The 19,260-nt window shown below is 50.5% G+C and overlaps 1 pseudogene; it reads right to left on the bottom strand.

Annotated features, from left to right (window-relative positions):
- Positions 1 to 10,160: 10,160 nt before the first annotated feature.
- LOC132572140 (large ribosomal subunit protein uL2-like) lies at positions 10,161 to 10,993 on the bottom strand (annotated as a pseudogene).
- Positions 10,994 to 19,260: the final 8,267 nt, after the last annotated feature.

The raw sequence follows: 19,260 nt of genomic DNA, 5'->3' as shown, positions 1-19,260 counted from the left end.
AGTTAGCGTGAGCTAGCTCACAGATGTTTAGCCTCCAGCTCACACAGTTTTGTCTTCGCTCAGGAAGGAGGACCCCAGAACACACTAATTGATGCAGGAGCTCACAACTTTCATGCCAGTAGCTCACAAAGTTGAGGTTTTGCTCACAAGACTCTGCAGCTTAGAGGGAACACTGCCTGTGAGGTGGGTGGGGCTGAGAGGGCCTTTCAAGGACAACCTCTCGAGAGCTATGGCTGACCCAAGGCCATTCCAGCAGGCGCAAGTGGAGGAGCGAGGAATCAAACCCGGTTCTCCCAGGTAAGAGTCCCCACACTTAACCATTACACCAAACTGGCTCTCCCAGACAGAACATCATGGGCCCCAAACCTAAGAACAGACGAGAACCCTTGTTGCATCAGGCCAGTGGTCCATCCGGGCCAACACAGGGGGCGAAAACCAATGTTCCCTCTAAGTTTTGGAATCTCATGAGCAACAATTCTACTTTGTGAGCTACTGACATTAAAGTTGGGACTCGCTACTGCATAAGTTAGTTTGCTCTGGGGAGGCCCGGCGCTGGCTTTCCCAGCGGCCCAGCCGGAAAGCGGGCCCCCACCCCCTTTTTTCTTTTACATTTTTTTTCGCTGGCTCCCTTTGAAGCAGGGGGCGGGAGGGCCGTGCGGAGTGCTGGCGGGGAGCGTCTTGGGCTGTGCAGAGGCAGGGCCCCGAAGAGCACCCCCCAAGAGCCAGCGCCCTAGGCAGCCCTCGAATGTTGCCTAGTGGACGCGGCAGCTCTGGCGCTATTTTACCTGAGCTAAGACAAAAAAATTGTGATCTGGAGGCTTAAAAACTGTGAGCTTGCTCACACTAACTCAGCTTAGAGGGAACACTGGCCCAAACCCAGGTGCCTCTAGCAGAACCAATGTCCTTCGCTGTGCTCCCCCCCCACGCCCACTGCCTTCCTCTCCTCTCCTCTCCTCTCCTCTCCTCTCCTCTCCCTTGGTGCCTCGACCAGGTTTCTGGCCCCAGCTTAGGGTTGCCAATCCCCAGGTGGGGGCAGGGGATCCCCCGGGTTGGAGGCCCTCCCCCCGCTTCAGGGTCGTCAGAAAGCGGGGGGAGGGGAGGGAAGTGTCTGCTGGGAACTCTGTTCTTCCCTATGGAGATTTATTCCCATAGAAACTCATGGAGAATTGATCCGCAGGTATCTGGGGCTCTGGGGGGGGGGGGCTGTTTTTTGAGGTAGAGGCACCACATTTTCAGTACAGCATCTAGTGCCTCTCCCCAAAATACCCCCCCAAGTTTCAAAACCCCCAAAGAAGGTGCCCTTCTCCTTCATTATCTCCTATGGAAGGAAGGCATTGAAAAGGTGTGCTGTCCCTTGAAATGTGATGGCCAGAACTCCCTTTGGAGTTCAATGATGCTTGTCACAGCCTTGATCTTCTTCCATTGGACTTGGCAAGCCTCCCCCAGCTGGCTGGACTGGGCCCTGGAGTGGCCGGAGGAGGGGAGCAGCCCCGGGCCCACCTACCTAGAGGGGGAAGGGCTGGGGGCCCTTTCCCTCGGCTCTTCCAGCCTCGATGGGGAACGGCTCGGCGGCCGGCCACAAAGCTCTGCTCCGAGCATCTCCATTCTCCAAGTCCTCTCCCGGCAAAGTACTGGGAGAGAGTGAAAGCAAAAGCTGGGAAATCTGCTCTGGGGGGTCGCTTGTGACGTCGCCCTTGCTGCTTTGTGACGTCTGGCTCAGTCTCCCCCCTCCCTCTCCCTGGCTGGAGGGCTGAGGCGGGGGTCCGGGGTGGGGAAGGGGCTGCTCTGCTGGAGGCAGGGGGGGAGCAAGAGGCCACCCCTCCCCAAAAGCCAAGCCTTTCCCGCTTTGCCTTCCATCCTGCTTTGGGTTGCCAAGTCCTAGTCAAGAAAGAGCTGGGGACTTTGGGGGTGGAGCCGGGAGACTTTGGGGGTGGAGCCAGGAGACTTTGGGGGTGGAGCCGGGAGCAAGATCGAGACAGGCATAACTGAACTCCAAAGGGAGTTCTCTGGCCATCGCGTTTAAAGGGACCACACCCCTTTTAAATGCCTCCCCTGCTTTGGAAATAATGAAGCATGGGGGCACCTTCTTTTGGGGCTCATAGAATCGGACCCCCCCCCCCGGTCCAATCTTTTTGAAACTTGGAGGGTCTTTTGAGGAGAGGCACCGGATGCCACGCGGCAAATTTGGTGCCTCTACCTCAAGAAACAGTTCCCCCAGAGCCTTAGATACCCGCGGATCAATTCTCCATTCTTTCCTGTGGGAATAAGTCTCCCTAGGGAATAAGAGTTCCCAGCAGACGTTTCCCTCCTCTTCTCCCGCTTTCTGATGACCTTGAAGTGTTGGGGGGGAATGGCAACCCTATCTCTGAGGGAAGAGAGCTGTGGCCACATTTCCAGGCATTTCCCATGCCGTAGGTGGCAAGCAGCCCCGTCGCACTGGGCAGACTCACAGCAGGACACCCCCCTGCCAGCAGACTGGTTTGGAGGAACAGGCCTGCAGTCCTAAAACCTGGAAAGAAGCCCCCCTGACTCGGATGACTGTGGGTCGACCTGCTCCGGATCGCGGAAAGGGAGGGTTGCCAGCCTCCAGGAGATCTCCCGTTTTGACAACTGATCTCCAGCTGGCAGAGATCAGCTCCCCTGGAGAAAAGGGCTGCTTGGAAGGGTGGACTCTAGGGCACTGTCGCATGCTGAGGCCCCTCTCCTCCCCAAACCCCACCTTCTCCCGGATTCACCCCCAAAGCCGCCAGGTATTTCCCAACACAGGCCTGCTGGCTGCTTAGGGGAGGGGGGGCAGTTGCACAAAGTTCGGTTGCCTGCAGCAGCTCCCCCCATTGGCTCCCTAGAGGGAAATGGCATTGTACCTGTCTGAGGTCCTATCCCTTCTCAAACCTCACCCTCTCCAGGCTCCACCTCTAACCTGGAGTTGGCAACCCTATCTTTTTTCCTTTACCTGCCCCTCTGACTTCAGCTTTCCATTGCCTCCCACCTCCCCGCAGCTTCTACAGTGGGGGAGCCAAAGCAGTTTGCATCATTCTCCTCTCCCCCCACGTGATCTGAACAACAGCCCTGAGAGGCAGGTTAGGCTGGAACTTATAAAATGTCCCCTTAAAGCTTTTCTGTATTTATCTATTTTTCGCATTTATATCCCGCCCTCCCCGCCAAAGCAGGCTCAGGGCGGCTAACAACATTGAATGTTAACAATAAAACAACAAAACAATATTGCCTTCTACTGTCAAATTTGTGACCCTTGGTTTGTCCTATGCACTGATATGTACATTTGCAGATCTTAAAGTGACTATTCTAAAAGTGAATTTCAAAAACAGGACACAGCAAAAGACCTCTGAGATACCACTATAACCACTGGCAAGCTCCCACCTTTTCCTGGGTTTGGCCCAGTCCATGGGCATTGTTGGGGGGGGTGCTCCCTAAATTTACGGGGAGGGAGCTTCTCTATAAATTCATAGGTAGTGATAATGGAGGCCCCTCCCTGTGATGTCACTGGCTCCTCCCTATGATGTCACTGGGCTGGGCCCCAGTCTCCCCCCCCCCCCCCGGGAAATTGAAAAGTCTACGCCCCTGCTTTTAGATTAAGCAAATTTGTCTACCCCAGCTCTACGGTCAGAGTCAATAGGGAATTGTCCATAAACAAGAAATGAAAGAGCTAAAATCACAAGCCAAGCTAGAGAATGGAGTTGTAATTTTGTCTACAATCACAAGCCAAGTTCTTGTCTGCTTTGTATCTGTTGCGGTGGATATTGGCAGCAAGCGGAGTGGAAATGCTGACCCCCCCCCCCCCCAACTGCTTCCTCCTGGTTGGAGGGGGACATATGCTGCCTGCAGAACTACCCACACAAATGTTTGGGCAGGAGACTGACCCACTGTCTGTTTCCCTCAGGGATGCCAGGTAGGAGCAGGGAATCCCCTGGAATTCCAGTTCACCTCCAGACTACAGAGATCAGTTCCCCTGGAGAAAACTGATGGTTTGGAAGGGCCCTCAGGAGGTCCACCAGCAGGTCCAGAACTCCAGAAGCTCTCCCACTGTGGCCACCCAAGTCCCAAAAATACATAGCATCGCTGCCCCAGACATAAGAACATAAGAGAAGCCATGTTGGATCAAGCCAATGGTCCATCCGGTCCAACACTCTGTGTCACACAGTGGCCAAAACCCAGACTCTATCAGGAGGTCCACCAGCAGGGCCAGAACTCCAGAAGCCCTCCCACAGTGGTTCAAAGGAAGGGAAAGAGGTGAATTCCCCCCCCCTTTCCCATGAATGAAGCTTCGAAAAGACAAAGAACAACTTTGAGCACTGGCAACAATTTTAATTAGACTGAATATAGATACTCAAATCGACCCAGATTATAACTGAATATGTGTTAATGAGACTGTTCTCTGGCTATAATATGGTCTGAACGAAAACGAGATATATTTTAGAGAGATTTGTCTTTGCCGCCTGAATGCAACTGAAATGGCGACAATCAAAACACACGGCTGGAGGAGATTTGGAGAGACAGACAACTGGGTCTCTAAGGTACTTTTCAACTTTGATTAATAGACTGTGGGCGTTTTCGCACTGACCTTAATCGGCAGCGACGCCCCTCTTCACCGCGCAGGATCTGCGCGGATTTCGCACTAATTGCCGCGGAGCACCCGGAAGAGCCGGAAAGTCCCGCGGCTTTTGCGGCGCAAATGGAAACCGCCAAAAGCCCTGACCTCTTCAACCTTCTTCATGGGGAAGCAGGAGCAGTCTTCTCCCCCCCACACACTGAGAGAGGGAAACAGAATGGAGACATATCGTCGCCTGGTTTCAGCACCTTATCAGTACACGATAAGAAGAGGGAACTGTTCCTCTGGGCAGCAGAGGTCAGAACTTAAGGTAAGGGTGGAATGGAATGGTAACAGCTGGGTAGAAGGAAAAATGTTTTTACAGTCAGAGTTGTTCAACAGGGAATCAGCTAGCTAGGGAGGTGGTGAGCTCCCCCTCACTGGCAGTCTTGAAGCAGCTGCTGGACAAACATCTGTCAGGGACAATCTAGGCTGATCCTGCATTGAGCAGGGGTTGGACGAGACGGCCTGTTTGGCCCCTTCCAACTCTATCATTCTATTAATCACATAGATATCATTATGCACCTTTGGCACACAGAGACAGAAGAGATATACAGACATGCTTATTCTCTCTCTCTCTCTCTCTCTCACACACACACACATACACGGATTCACATCCACCCCTTACATTTCCCAGCTTGCTTAATGTCCTAGACTTTGAAGGAGTCTCAGAGGCCATCTACATTCCACCCCAGAGTTCCCTTTGAGCTGAGTTAGTGAGGGCTAGATGACAGTTTTTTAGACTTCAGCTCACACATTTTTGTCTTAGCTCAGGAAAGATGGCCCCAGAGCAAACTAATTCATGCAGTAGCTCATGATTTTAATGACAGTAGATCACAAAGTAGAATTTTTGCTCACAAGACTCCACAGCTCAGAGGAAGTCTTGCTCTACCCCCCCAGTTCCATGCAGGAAGTCCAAAGCCAGTGTGTCCCTGACAAATGAGGATCCTGTGAATTTAGGGAGGTATTTGCGAGTTTCCTGCATTGTGCGGGGGGTTGGACTAGATGGCCCTGGAGGCCCCTTCCAACTCTAGGATTCTATGAGTCTAGATGGCTGTCATCCACCTCTCCAGCTCTTTGGTTCCATGACCCCTGATGTCGCCTTACCCCTGTGCATGGTCCGGCTTGTCCATCAGGAAAGAGTCTTTTTCGCGTTCTAGTGAAGAAGCTGTGACGGACTAAAACAAAGGGTGATTTTGCAAAAATGGCAGAGAGGCAGAGAGAAAAGAGTGGCTATGATTGACAGCTCTTTTCCTAGCTCTCCCATTGGTTGGAACACGGCCACAAAGTTCTGAAGGGGGAGTTGGGTTTTGACAGTTGTGGTGGTTAAAAGGGAAAAAAAAGATTCCTGGGAGAGAGACACTTGGGAGGTGTCTCAGTATTTGCTTATTCCCACCCGGCTATTTCCAATCAATGTTGTTATTTTATTCAATTTTCTAATTAAAGTCCCCAGTGCCTTTTCTGCTATTCCTGGAGAAAGTGACGGGAAAACCCTTCCTGAACAGAGGTCATTAATAGGGGTCCTTCACAAAGCGCAATTCTCAAACCAAACTCTCCTGCTTGTGGCTTCTTGTGTAACAAGCAGCTGCATCTTAAATAGCTTGCCAGGATTGCATAAAACTGAGCCACACCTCTGACAGAGGAGAGGGTTTGGGCTGGGCTTTTTGGACATTGGGGGGAAGTGACTTGGCATCCTCCTTTCCAACAGTTCTTGGGATCCATGCAGATGTTTCCACGTACTTGTTAATGCTTCTGAAGACACCGAGGTAAAGGTAGTCCCCTGTGCAAGAACTAGTCGTTACCGATCCATGAGGTGATGTCGCATTAGGAAGTTTTCACGGCAAACTTGTTAACGGGGTAGCTTGCCATTGCCTTCCCCAGTGATCTACCCTTTTCCCCCAGCAAGCTTGGTACCCATTTTACCAACCTCAGAAGGATGAGAGGCTGAATCAACCTTGAGCTGGCTACCTGAACCCAGCTTCCACCAGGATCGAACTCAGGTCGTCAGCAGAGCTTGGACTGCAATACTTCAGCTTGCCACTCTGCGCCACGGGGCTCCTTGTTTCTGAAGATAGCTGATCACTATTCCTTTCTGGTATGTTTTTTTTTTTTTTTATAACCTGGGATCTTGAAATATCCTGGCTTGCTCCAACTCAGCTTCTGTATCACGGCCTCAGTGGATGCCTAGAAGGGGGACCGGCTCACAGCCCTCCAGTGAGCTTCAGGGTGGATTTGGGACACGAGAAGCTCAGTTCCTGCAGCTGCCATCACATCACAATGCATTCCTGCCTCCGTGACACTTCAAAATGGAAGCTGCGATCAATCGGGTGCTAAAGCTTCCAAGATTATGTTGGAAAACGTAAGGGGCTCAAGAGGAGACCTCACATTCCACAGGTTGCTGCAGGGTGGGGGATGAACCCCTTGTAGCGCTCTGCCTGCAGTTAACCTCCAGCTCTCCCCTGGCTTCCTGGCGGGAGGCTGGCCTGGAGTCCTGAGAAGAGAGGCACACCCTGATCGATTGGCTGCCACCAAGCTGGCTCTTTTTATGGAAGCAGCCCACCAGCCCACTCTGCTTCTCCTAAGATGTTACACCAGTATGCGGGCTCCTTTGCCCAGGTTTCAGGACCCCAAAGTAATCTCTGCACAGGTAGAATCCAAGGCAACTGAAAGCGTCTGCAAAGCCCTGACAGACAGACCAATTCCCAGAGATCTTTTTTCAGAATTTATTAAGGTACAAGTCTTTTCCCTAAATTAACTTGGTGGTCCCACCAGTCATCAGTATAATTTCTTAAAATACAATCCAGAAGATAGGTCAGCATACCTTAACCTCAAGTCATATCAGCATTCTGATCCGGGCAACATAAATCCAACGTTCCCAAGCAAAATAACAGTGAGTTCTAGAAATTCAAAGATAAGCCTAAGCGTTTGCCCTAGCTTGGCGTTTCTCATTCGCAGGGTCGTGACCTGGCACCAGACCATGGAAGCCTCAATACCGGTCACAAGAAAAGCCAAAGCTAGTCCCGCCCCCAGCATGAGCTGTGCTCTGATTCCTTCCTTTCCCCATCTTTCTATTGTGCAGAGAAAAGCTAGCCTTGAAGACTGACACAGGCTGCAAAGCCTGAGCTCCGTTTTCCTTCCTTCCTTCCTTCCTTCCTTCCTTCCTTCCTTCCTTCCTTCCTTCCTTCCTTCCTTCCTTCCTTCCTTCCTTCCCCCTTCTCTCTGTTGTGCAGAGAAAAGCTAGCTTTGAAGACTGACATAGGCTGCAAAGCCTGAACTCTGATTTCCTTCCTTCCTTCCCGCATCTCTGTGTTGTGCAGAGAAAAGTTAGCCTTGAAGACTGACACAAAGCCTGAGCTCCATTTCCTTCCTTCCTTCCTTCCTTCCTTCCTTCCTTCCTTCCTTCCTTCCTTCCTTCCTTCCTTCCTTCCTTCCTTCCTTCCTTCCTTCCTTCCCCTGTCTCTGTGTTAAGCAGAGAGGAGCTGGGTTGCCTCTCCTTCCTTCTCTCCCCCCAGTGTTTGAGAGAAAAGCTGGAGTCCACTGGAACTTTAGACCCATCAAGTGTTCTTCAAGGTATGAGCTTTAATGTGCCTTGCAGTATGTTCTTTTGGGGAGATTTCCCTGGGAGGCAAAGAAGGAGGGGATTTTTTTTTTCAGCTAGGAGGGGTGGGGACTGGGCATTCCAGTAGCTTTTTTTTTTTTACCAAATGACCCCTGGGCAGAATTGTTGCTGGCTGGGGCCATCTGATGATGAGTAAATACTCTTCTGCTCTCCAGACAATGAAGAACGGTTCCCCTGCTGAAAATGGCTGCTTTGCAGGGTGGACTCTATGGCATTATTCCCTGCTGAGGCCCCTCCCTCCCCGAAGCCCCACCTTCCCCAGGTTCCACCCAAATCTTCGGCAATTTCCCAACTCAGGGAAGGCAACCTTGCCCAGACAACACGCTGGCTGTTGTGGGGGAAGGAGATTGTAAGCCACTCTGAGACTCTGATTCAGAGAGAACGAGAGGGTATACATCTGTCGTCGTGTTGCTGTTGCCGTCTTGCTAACTGTCATGATAAGGTTAGCATCCTTATAATACGAATTGTAAATAATAAAACTCAGGGTCGGCAACCTTAATTATAGAGCTGAGGGGTTGTACTTTTTGACTTTTGGAATTTGCAATGTAAGGTGTTCAAAAAATCTTTACCGGGGGTGGGAGGTTTCTGTACATCTCAGGCTCAGCAGCTGAGTTGTTGAAAGGGGGGGCTGTGCCAGGAGAATCAGAGGGCAAGGGGAGGGACAAGCTGCCATCCTCCTTCCCTCCCTTCAGTAACGCAAACCCTCGAAATCCGATTTGGTGGCGGCCCCCAGCCCCACCTGACACGGTTGCCAACCTCCAGGTGGGTGCCTGGCAAAACACAAAACTCCACTGTAAAGGTTGAGCAACCACAAAGTAACACACTGTAAGTATTTGTTTAAATCAGCGTGTGTAACTGTATTTACACCCTCGTACACTCAAGAATCATGACATACAAGTACCAAAGCCACAATACACACATTCCATTACATTCAACAACACAGAAGTCCATACCAAAGACTCTAGTCAGTTTCCAAGACTAAGATAGATTTCCAGCAGATGTTCTTTCTTGCACTTGACTTAAATCGGTAATGGCTCAAGAGGTGATGACACGCCTCCAGGCTGCTGATGTGTTTCAAGAGGCTCTCCCTTCTGCAGATCATCTCCACCCCCAAATCCTCAGGAATTTCTTGCTCCAGAGAGGGCATCACCTGGTTTTCCCTGGGAACTGTGAATGCTTTGGTTTTTACAAATTAACTTGTGTACTCTGACATCTTAACTAAATTGTATGTTATATATCATATATATATATAATAGCTGAGTGCTGAGGAAGTTAAGAAGGAGAGGAGAGGGGAAGGGAGGAGGGGAGTGGAGGGGAGGGGAGGAGGGGAGTGGAGGGGAGGGGAGGAGGGGAGTGGAGTGGAGGGGAGGAGGGGAGGGGAGGGGAGGAGGGGAGGGGAGTGGAGGGGAGGAGGGGAGGGGAGGGGAGGGGAGGAGGGGAGTGGAGTGGAGGGGAGGGGAGGAGGGGAGGGGAGGAGGGGAGGGGAGGGGAGGAGGGGAGGGGAGGGGGGGAGTGGAGTGGAGTGGAGTGGAGGGGAGGGGAGGAGGGGAGGGGAGGGGAGGAGGGGAGGGGAGGGGAGGAGGGGAGTGGAGTAGAGGGGAGGGGAGGAGGGGAGTGGAGTGGAGTGGAGGGGAGGAGGGGAGGGGAGGGGAGGGGAGGAGGGGAGTGGAGTGGAGTGGAGTGGAGGGGAGAAGGGGAGGGGAGGGGAGGGGAGGGGAGGGGAGGGGAGGAGAGGAGAGGACATGGAGGGTGAGGGAGGGAAGACCCAGGAAGAGGATTCTTGGGCTTGATTAGAGGTGCCTACGTGGCCTCTCTTACAGGGGACAGAAGCAAGCCAATGATTATCCAAACAGCACAGCCGTGCCCTGACAAAAGTGCCAACATTTTTTTTTTTGCATGGTCCGAGCCAGTTGCTATCGGAAACATTGCCACCACTTCTTTTTTTTTAACCAGTCTCACAACATTTATTTTTCTATGGATGCTGAACGTAAGGCCTTAGTTCTCCTTCTCCTGCACAGTCTTTGTTCCCCGTAGTCTACCTGCACGACAGGCTGCAATGAGACCAACTTTACGACCAGCTGGAGCATCTCTCCTGAGGGTTGAGGGCTTACCAATGCATTGGTGGTTACCACCACCAAAGGGATGTTCAACAGGATTCATAGCCACACCACAGACACGGGGCCAGCAGTTTCTCTTGGCCTTGTGTTTGTGATAAGCTCGCCCAGCTTTCAAGATAGGTTTGTCAATACGGCCACCGCCAGCGACAATAACGGCAACTGCTGTGTTTGCAGAGGAAATAACTTGCTTGGAGCCAGAAGGCAATTTCACTCTGTTTTGTTTTAGTTTCAGGATTGTGGGAGATAACTGTGGCATAGTTTCCAGAAGCACGAGCCAGTTTGCCACAATCACCAGGCTTCTCTTCAAGACAACAGACAATGGGGCCTCCTGGCAGAGTGCCAACAGGTAGCACATTGCCAACATGAACTGAGCCTTTTTGCCACAGTACTCAAACTGTCCTGTATGAATGCCCTCAGCTGCAATGAACAATTCTGTTCGTTTCTTAAACCTATATGGATCACGGAAAATTATCTTGGCAAGAGGGGCTCCTCAGCCAGGATCATGAACGATATCTTCACAATGCCCTTAATATCACCCTGCCTCTCAGCAAAGTCGACAGCTCTCAGCATTGCTGGACCCTTCCCGTGCTTCCCGTGGGCCCTGAACACAGACCCAGCACCTTTTCTCTGGCCTCAGATGACACGGCCCATTGTGTACTCAGCCGGATCATCGCCCCTTCCTAGCAGAGACTGGGGACATCGTTCCAAAACACGAATGAAAAATAGAACAGGCCCGGCAGGCTCGGCTCAGGCAAGCGTGGCGCAGGGAAGGGGCGGGGTAAGATCCGGATTGCTGCCTTCAACCATCCAACTTGCTGACGTATTAAATGACTCCATCTCAAACGACAGGCGGTTGTTGACAAAGGAGAAAGGTGACGGAAGAGAGGGACTGACAAGGCCGATATTGGCGCCACGTGGTCTTTATGGGAAGGCCTCTGAAAGAGAGATTCATGTTACCCACTAATGGCTGAACCAGATGTTGCAGGGAAGACTCTATGCTATATGATTTAATTCTCTTGCCCTTTGTTGTGGGGACTTTTCTGTTGCTGTTATTTTAGAAAATAGACTGTACAGCAAAGAGGAACAAAAGGTGCCGTCTCCTGGGCCAAGTTGTCAGTCCATCTAGCTACGTCCCGTCTCCGTGGTTGTATTTCAGTGGTAGTATGGCTGATGGGCAGGCAGATGGTCCGGGGTCAATCTGGGATGTCAATCCTCTCCTCCTGCAGAACTTTGTTATTCTTTGCAAAAGCCGCAAGGGCCATGCTTCCTTGTGCACCTGCAAATAATAATATACTATGAATATAAATTGTGCGACACTATGTGAAATGTCAGGGAGATGGGGTGGGAGAGCAGGAGGTAGGAAGGATATAGGGTTTGCATGGGCAGGGAAATTCCCCCTCGCTCAATGAGCCATTTCCGGTCTCACTTTCCCAGTTCTTTTTGGGCAGAATGACGGCCTTTTGCAGGGCTTTTTCATCCTGGTCTTTTTCAGCCTTCTTAAGATGTTTCTTATGGCTTCTCCCTTGCTTCACAGAATCGGTCTCACTTTTGCACTTCTTTTTTTCAGGCAGATGGGCAGTTTAATTTTGGTGTTTTCCACCCTTTTAAAGCTACTTTGAATGGCTTGCAAGATCCTCCTGTGCCATGCTTCTTTCTTGGCCACCTGAAAATAATAATATACTATGAATGCAAACTGTGTGACACTATGTGAAATGTCAGGGAGATGGGGGTGGGAGAGATTTTGCTTCCATCCACCTGCTGGCTAGCAGTCCTGCAAAACGAACAGCAGCAGCAGGAGCAATATGGCCTTCTGGTTGTTCTACAACAGGGGTGCCAAACATGCAGTTTGGGGGCAAAATCAGTCCAGTGCCCCCCAGCTGTCCCTTCACGCCGCTGCGCCTGTCCTCCTCCAGCGGTGGTAGGGCATGGCGGGAAGGGGGTGGCGGCGCAACGTTTCCTCTTCTCCTCCTGCAGAACTTTCTGAATGTATTCCACAGCCGTAATGGCCATGCTTTCTTCTGCACCTGCAAATAATAATAGACTATGAATATAAACTGTGTGACACTATGTGAAATGTCGGGGAGATGGGGAGGGAGAGATTTTGTTTCCATCTACTTGTTGGCTAGGAGTCCTGAAAAAAGTACAGCAGCAGCAGGAGCAATATAGCCTTCTGGTTGTTCTAAAACAGGGGTGTCAAACATGCAGTTTGAGGGCAAATCAGGACACCGGAGGGCTCCTATCAGGCCCCGAGCAACTGGCTGTCATCTGCTTCCTTCTCCCTCTCTCTTGCTTCCTTCTGCATTACAGCTTGCTTTGCCAGGCTCCCTCAATTGCACAGGAGCTACAGCGCGAAGCCTCTATTTTCTGCATTGGATGAGGCTCCTCCCTTGTGGAGGAATGGCTTGCTTTGCCAGGCTCCCTCAATTGCACAGGAGCTACAGCGCGAAGCCTCTATTTTCTCCATTGGCTGAGGCTCCTCCCTTGTGGAGGAATGGCTTGCTTTGCCAGGCTCCCTCAATTGCACAGGAGCTACGAAGCCTCTATTTTCTCCATTGGCTGAGGCTCCTCCCTTGTGGAGGAATGGCTTGCTTTGCCAGGCTCTCTCAATTGCACAGCAGAGCTACTGAGCCAAACATCTCTTCCTATTGACTTCCCCACCCAGTCCCCTGGGGAAGGAAGGAAATACCCAGAGCTTCCTTTGCCCAGTTCCCTGAACCCCATGGGAGAAATACAAAGAAAGCACCTTTAAGACCAATGAGTGCTAATGTTTTAAGCATGTTTTAAGTTTTTTTTAAAATCTATTTGTGTTTGTCTGTGTTCTTTATAAAATCTATATCTCTGCTACCTAATCTTAAATAGGTACACACGTGGCCCGGCCTGACATAGCTTGGCCCAAACAGACATGGCCTGGCCCATGAAGGTCTCTTTCGTGTCAGATCCGGCCCCCATAACCAATGAGTGCGACACCCCTGTTCGATCACAATCCCCATGAGGTTGCTACCACTGAGCAAAGTTGATGCTTTCCCTGGAAACTAGATCACAAGGAAAGGGAAGAATGTGAGGAGCAAACCCACCTAAGACCACAACATATTTTAGGATCTCAGAGAGAGCTGAGAAAAGTAACAGATTTCAATGAAAGATTACATATTTTTGTCAGGATAAGCCTTCCATCCTTCTGATGTCGGTAAAATGAGTACCCAGCTTGCTGGGGGGGGGGCGGGGGGAGTCTAGATGACTAGGGAAAGCAATGGCAAACCACCCCGTAAAAAGTCTGCCGTGAAAACGTGATGCGACGTCACCCCAGAGTCGGAAACGACTGGTGCTTGCACAGGGGACCTTTCCTTTCCCCGCAAGTTCACCTTTGTGTTCTTTCAGAACTCTTGGATGTCTGCCATCTGGGCCTGGTGACTTATCAGTTTTTAAATTGTCTATCAGTCACAGGACCTTCTCTCTCGTCACCTCAATCTCACTCAGGTCTTTCAACATCCTTCCCAAAACCAGTGGTTCTGGAGTGGGCAAACACTTCTCATCTTCCACAGTGAAGACGGAGGCAAAGAATGCATTCAGATTCTCAGCCATTTCCTATTGTCCTTCAGTAACCTTTTTACCCCTCGTCATCAAAAGGCCCCACTGTAGGCTTCCCACCCCCCCCCCTGGCGGGGGACTCCTGTGTTTGCAGCCTCCTTCCCCGGTCTCCAAAAATCCGATAGCGGGAGGGGGGAAACGGCGCCAATTTTGGTGCCCTGCCGCCACAGCAACACCAGCACCGCGGCCTGAGCTACAGGCTGCCTGAGGAGAGCGGCAGAAGGTCTCCTCTCCCTCCCTCCCACCAGGCCCCAGCAAAGGAAGAGGCCGCCGGCCGAGGCCCACCAACCCCGACTTGCGGCGGCCATGTTCTCCTTTGCATCCCATGCCAGGCCCACACAGTCAATGTCTCAAAAGTTCCTACCCTACCACAATTTCTGTTAGTCTTTATGGTGCTATTAGACTCTTGTTCTTTTCTAGCGGTACAGAAGAAGAAGAGTTGGTTTTTATACCCCGCTTTTCTCTCCCTTAAAAAGCTTCAAGGTAGCTTACAATCACCTCCCTTTTCTTCCTCACATCAGGCACCTTGTGAGATAGATGGGGCTGAGGGAGCTCTGAGAGAACAAGAACCTGTCCAAGCTCACTTGGCAGCAGGAGAAGTGGATTAGAGTCCACTACTATTAAGCACTTGCTCCCAGCACTGCTAAGTCCTAAAAATGAACTTTCACCTTCTCTTCCTCGATCTCGTTCGCATCTTCCTCTCTGCCACATTGGGTTTGCATGCTGTAAGAACAAATGAACATAAGAGAAGTCATGTTGTGTGACACTGTGTGAAATGTCAGGGAGATGGGGAGGGAGAGACTTTGTTTCCATCTACTTGTTGGCTAGGAGTCCTGCATGGGTAGGGAAATTCCCCCTCGCTTCACGGAAGCGGCGCAACTTTTGATCTTCTCCTCCTGCAGAACTTTGTGAATGTGTTCCACAGCCTGCATGGCCATGCTTTCTTCTTGCAAATAATAATATACTATGAATATAAACTGTGTGACACTAGGTGAAATGTCAGGGAGATGGGGGTGGGAGAGATTTTGCTTCCATCCACCTGCTGGCTAGCAGTCCTGCAAAACGTACAGCAGCAGCAGGAGCAATATGGCCTTCTGGAAGAAGTGGTGGGAGAGCGGGAGGGAGGGAGGATATAGGGATTTCATGGGTAGGGAAATTCCCCCTCGCTTCACAGAAGCGGTGCCACTTTTCCTCTTCTGCAGAACTTCCTGATACTGTTCCATATCCGCCAGGGCCATGATTTCTTCTGCACCTGCAAATAATAATATACTATGAATATAAACTGTGTGACACTATGTGAAATGTCAGGGAGATGGGGGTGGGAGAGATTTTGTTTCCGTCCACCTGCTGGCTAGCAGTCCTGCAAAACGAACAGCAGCAGCAGGAGCAATATGGCCTTCTGGTTGTTCTACAACAGGGGTGTCAAAGATGCAGTTTGGGGGCAAAATCAGCCCAGTGCCCCCCAGCTGTCCCTTCACGCCGCTGCGCCTGTCCTCCTCCAGCGGTGTAGGGCACGGTGGGCAAGGGGTGGCATGCCGATGCCAGTGGGGAGGGGGCGCCTCATCAGCGCAGTGTCTCCTCCCGACCTTCCCTCCCAACCAACCTCCCCTTGTACTCCCTCCCTCCCTCCCTCCTTCCTTCCCACCCTCCCTCCTCGTCTCCAACCCATCCTATCCACGGAAACCCATTCCTCTTACCTTATTTGCCTCCCTCCCTCTCAATCTCCATCCTATCCTACCTCCATCTTCCTTTTCACCCACATTGGTAGGAAGTGAGTGGGAAGTGGGAGCCTGGGGAGGAGGGTGGGATGGAAGAAGCGGTGGGAGAGCGGGAAGGAGGAAGGATATAGGGTTTGCATGGGTAGGGAAATTCCCACTCGCTTCACGGATTCGGTCTGACTTTTGCACTTCTTTTTATCAGGCAGATGGGCAGTTTAATTCTGGTGTTTTCCACCTTTTTATAGCTGTTTTGAATGGCTTGCAAAATCCTCCTTAGCGATGCATGGGTAGGGAAATTCCCCCCCGCTTCATGGAACTGGCCCGACTTTTTCAGTTCTTTTCCTGCAGAACTTTCTAATTCTTTGGCATATCCACAAGGGCCATGCTTTCTTGTCCACCTGCAAATAATAATATACTATGAATATAAACTGTGTGACACTATGTGAAATGTCAGCGAGATGGGGGTGGGAGAGATTTTGTCTCCATCTATTTGTTGGCTAGGAGTCCTGCATGGGCAGGGAAATTCCCCCTCACTTCACAGAAGTGGCCGAACTTTTGATGATCTTTTCCTGCAGAACTTTCTAATTCTTTGGCATATCCGCAAGGGCCATGCTTTCTTGTCCTCCTGCAAATAATAATATACTATGAATATAATATATAATATAACTAAATTATGTATTTTAACTTAACTAACTGGTTTTTATATGTTTAATTTTAATTGTTAAATTTAATGTTTTATCATTTATGTTAATGTATGAATTGTTGTGAGCCGCCCTGAGCCGCCTAGGCGGGGAGGGCGGGGTAGAAATAAAATCTATTATTATTATTATAAATTATGTGACACTATGTGAAATGTCAGGGAGATGGGGTGGGAGAGCAGGAGGCAGGAAGGATATAGGGTTTGCATGGGCAGGGAAATTCCCCCTCGCTCAATGAACCATTTCCAGTCTCACTTTCCCAGTTCTTTTTGGGCAGAATGACGGCCTTTTGCAGGGCTTTTTCATCGTGGTCTTTTTCAGCCTTCTTAAGATGTTTCTTATGGCTTCCCCCACGCTTCACGGAATTGGTCTCACTTTTGCACTTCTTTTTTTCCAGCAGATGGGCAGTTTAATTCTGGTGTTTTTCACCCTTTTAAAGCTATTTTGAATGGGTTGCAAAATCCTCCTGTGCCATGCTTCTTTCTTGGCCATCTGCAAATAATAATATACTATGAATATAAACTGTGTGACACTATGTGAAATGTCAGGGAGATGGGGGTGGGAGAGATTTTGTTTCCATCCACCTGCTGGCTAGCAGTCCTGCAAAACGAACAGCAGCAGCAGGAGCAATATGGCCTTCTGGTTGTTCTATACCAGGGGTGTCAAACATGCAGTTTCGGGGCAAAATCAGTCCAGTGCCCCTCAAGCTGTCCCTTCACACCGCTAAGCCTGTCTCCTCCAGCGGTGTAGGGCACGGTGGGCAAGGGGTGGCGTGCCAATGCCAGCGGGGGCGGGGGGCCTCACCGAGGCTCCAGCGCAGTGTCTCCTCCCAACCTTCCCTCCCAACCAACCTCCCCTTGAACTCCCTCCCTCCTTCCTTCCTTCCCACCCTCCCTCCTCGTCTCCAACCCGTCCTATCCGTGCAAACTCACTCCTCCTACCATATTTGCTTCCCTCCCTCCCAATCTCCATCCTATCCTACCTCCATCTTCCTTTTCACCCTCATCGGTAGGAAGTGAGTGGGGAGTGGGAGCCTGGGGAGGAGGGTGGGATGGAAGAAGGGGTGGGATGGAAGAAGTGGTGGGAGAGCGGGAGGGAGGGAGGATATAGGGATTTCATGGGTAGGGAAATTCCCCCTCGCTTCACTTAAGCGGCGCCACTTTCGATCTTCTCCTGCCGCAGATTTTTTTGAATGTGTTCCACAGCCGTATATGCCATGGTTTCTTCTGCACCTGCAAATAATAATATACTATGAACATAAACTGTGTGACACTATGTGAAATGTCAGGGAGATGGGGTGGGAGAGCGGGAGGGAGGAAGGATATAGGGTTTGCATGGGCAGGGAAATTTCCCCTCGCACAATGAAGCATTTCCGGTCTCACTTTCCCAGTTCTTTTTGGGCAGAATGACGGCCTTTTGCAGGGCTTTTTCATCCTGGTCTTTTTCATCCTTCTTAAGATGTTTCTTATGGCTTCCCCCTCGCTTCATGGAATCGGTCTCTGTTTTGCACTTCTTTTTCTCAGGCAGATGGGCAGTTTAATTTTCATGTTTTCCACCTTTTTATAGCTGTTTTGAATGGCTTGCAAAATCCTCCTTGGCGATGCACGGGCAGGGAAATTCCCCCTCGCTTCACGGAACTGGCCCGACTTTTGGAGTTCTTTTCCTGCAGAACTTTCTAATTCTTTGGCATATCCACAAGGGCCATGCTTTCTTGAATGAATATAACTGTTGTTGACTGTTGAATGAATATAGATGGTTGTTGACTGTGTTCTGTGGAAATTGCTGGTTGTTCTTGAGAGAGAGGCCTCTTGTTTCTCTCTAGTCTGAAGAAAGGGATGTGTTAGAGCAGGAGGATGTCTGTGCTAGGGGCCTTGTACCAGGCGCTGGAAAGGGGGTGAAGGGTTGGTATGCAGGAAAATAAGATAAAGAGGGAAATTGGGAGGGGGGAAATGTACTCGTGGCTTGGGGCATGCGCGGTGCTGTTTAGTTTAGAATGGGAGGGGATCTTCTTATTGGAGGATCTCACAGGGTTTAGGGTTTTTTGCATAGACTATATATTAAGTTGTGCTGCGTCACAGAGTCAGAGTTGCTGAGTGGATCTTTCTGCTCTCAACTCTCCATGCATTGCAATTCATGTTCTCAATAAACGATCCTTGCTGGACCCAAACGTGTGAGTATTTTCTGTCAGAGGGGCAGTTCTTTCTGGGTTAAAGTCCCAGGTCTGGGTTAGAGTCCCAGGTTACTACTCTACACGTGTCATTCTGAGACTTTCTGCAATTTATAGTCTGTAGGGTGTTTTGCAGAGCTGCAAAATCAGCACTACCTAACGCAGTATTAACACCCGTCTCACCGAACACAAGAGACACTGTCGCTTGTTTCAGCCAGAAAAATCAGCTGTAGCTGAACATCCACTTCAAGAAGGAGACCATGTCATCCACTTTGAAAGAACTGAAGTCCTTTCTACCGTCTCACATTATCATACCCGCCTGAACAGAGAAGCTATTGAGATTTACAAACACCAGCACAATTTTAACAGAAAGGAAGAAGGCATTTTCATCCACCAATCTTGGTACCCAGCTCTGCAAAACACCCTACAGACTATAAATTGCAGAAAGTCTCAGAACAACCAGCAATTTCCACAGAACAATCAGCACAGTCAACAACCATCTTCCTTATCTTCAAACCCCTTCCTACCCTCCCAGCAATTAACGCAGAACAATGGTCGCATTCAACAGCCAGTTTCCTTATCACTACCCTTCCAGGAAGCCCCACCAAACAATGGGCATATCCACAAACCAATTGCCCTTTCATCACACCCCCTCCAGCCTAGAAATAGCAGCTCTCCAGCAGCCCTGGCCCCACCCAACACACAGCAGCCAAGAAGGTCAGAGCGCCTGCTCCGGCTGCAACGCCACTG

The sequence above is a fragment of the Heteronotia binoei genome, chromosome 5 (genome assembly GCF_032191835.1).
Source record: "Heteronotia binoei isolate CCM8104 ecotype False Entrance Well chromosome 5, APGP_CSIRO_Hbin_v1, whole genome shotgun sequence".
In the NCBI taxonomy this organism is placed as follows: Eukaryota; Metazoa; Chordata; class Lepidosauria; order Squamata; family Gekkonidae; genus Heteronotia; species Heteronotia binoei.
This window is presented reverse-complemented; position numbering and strand designations above follow the sequence as displayed.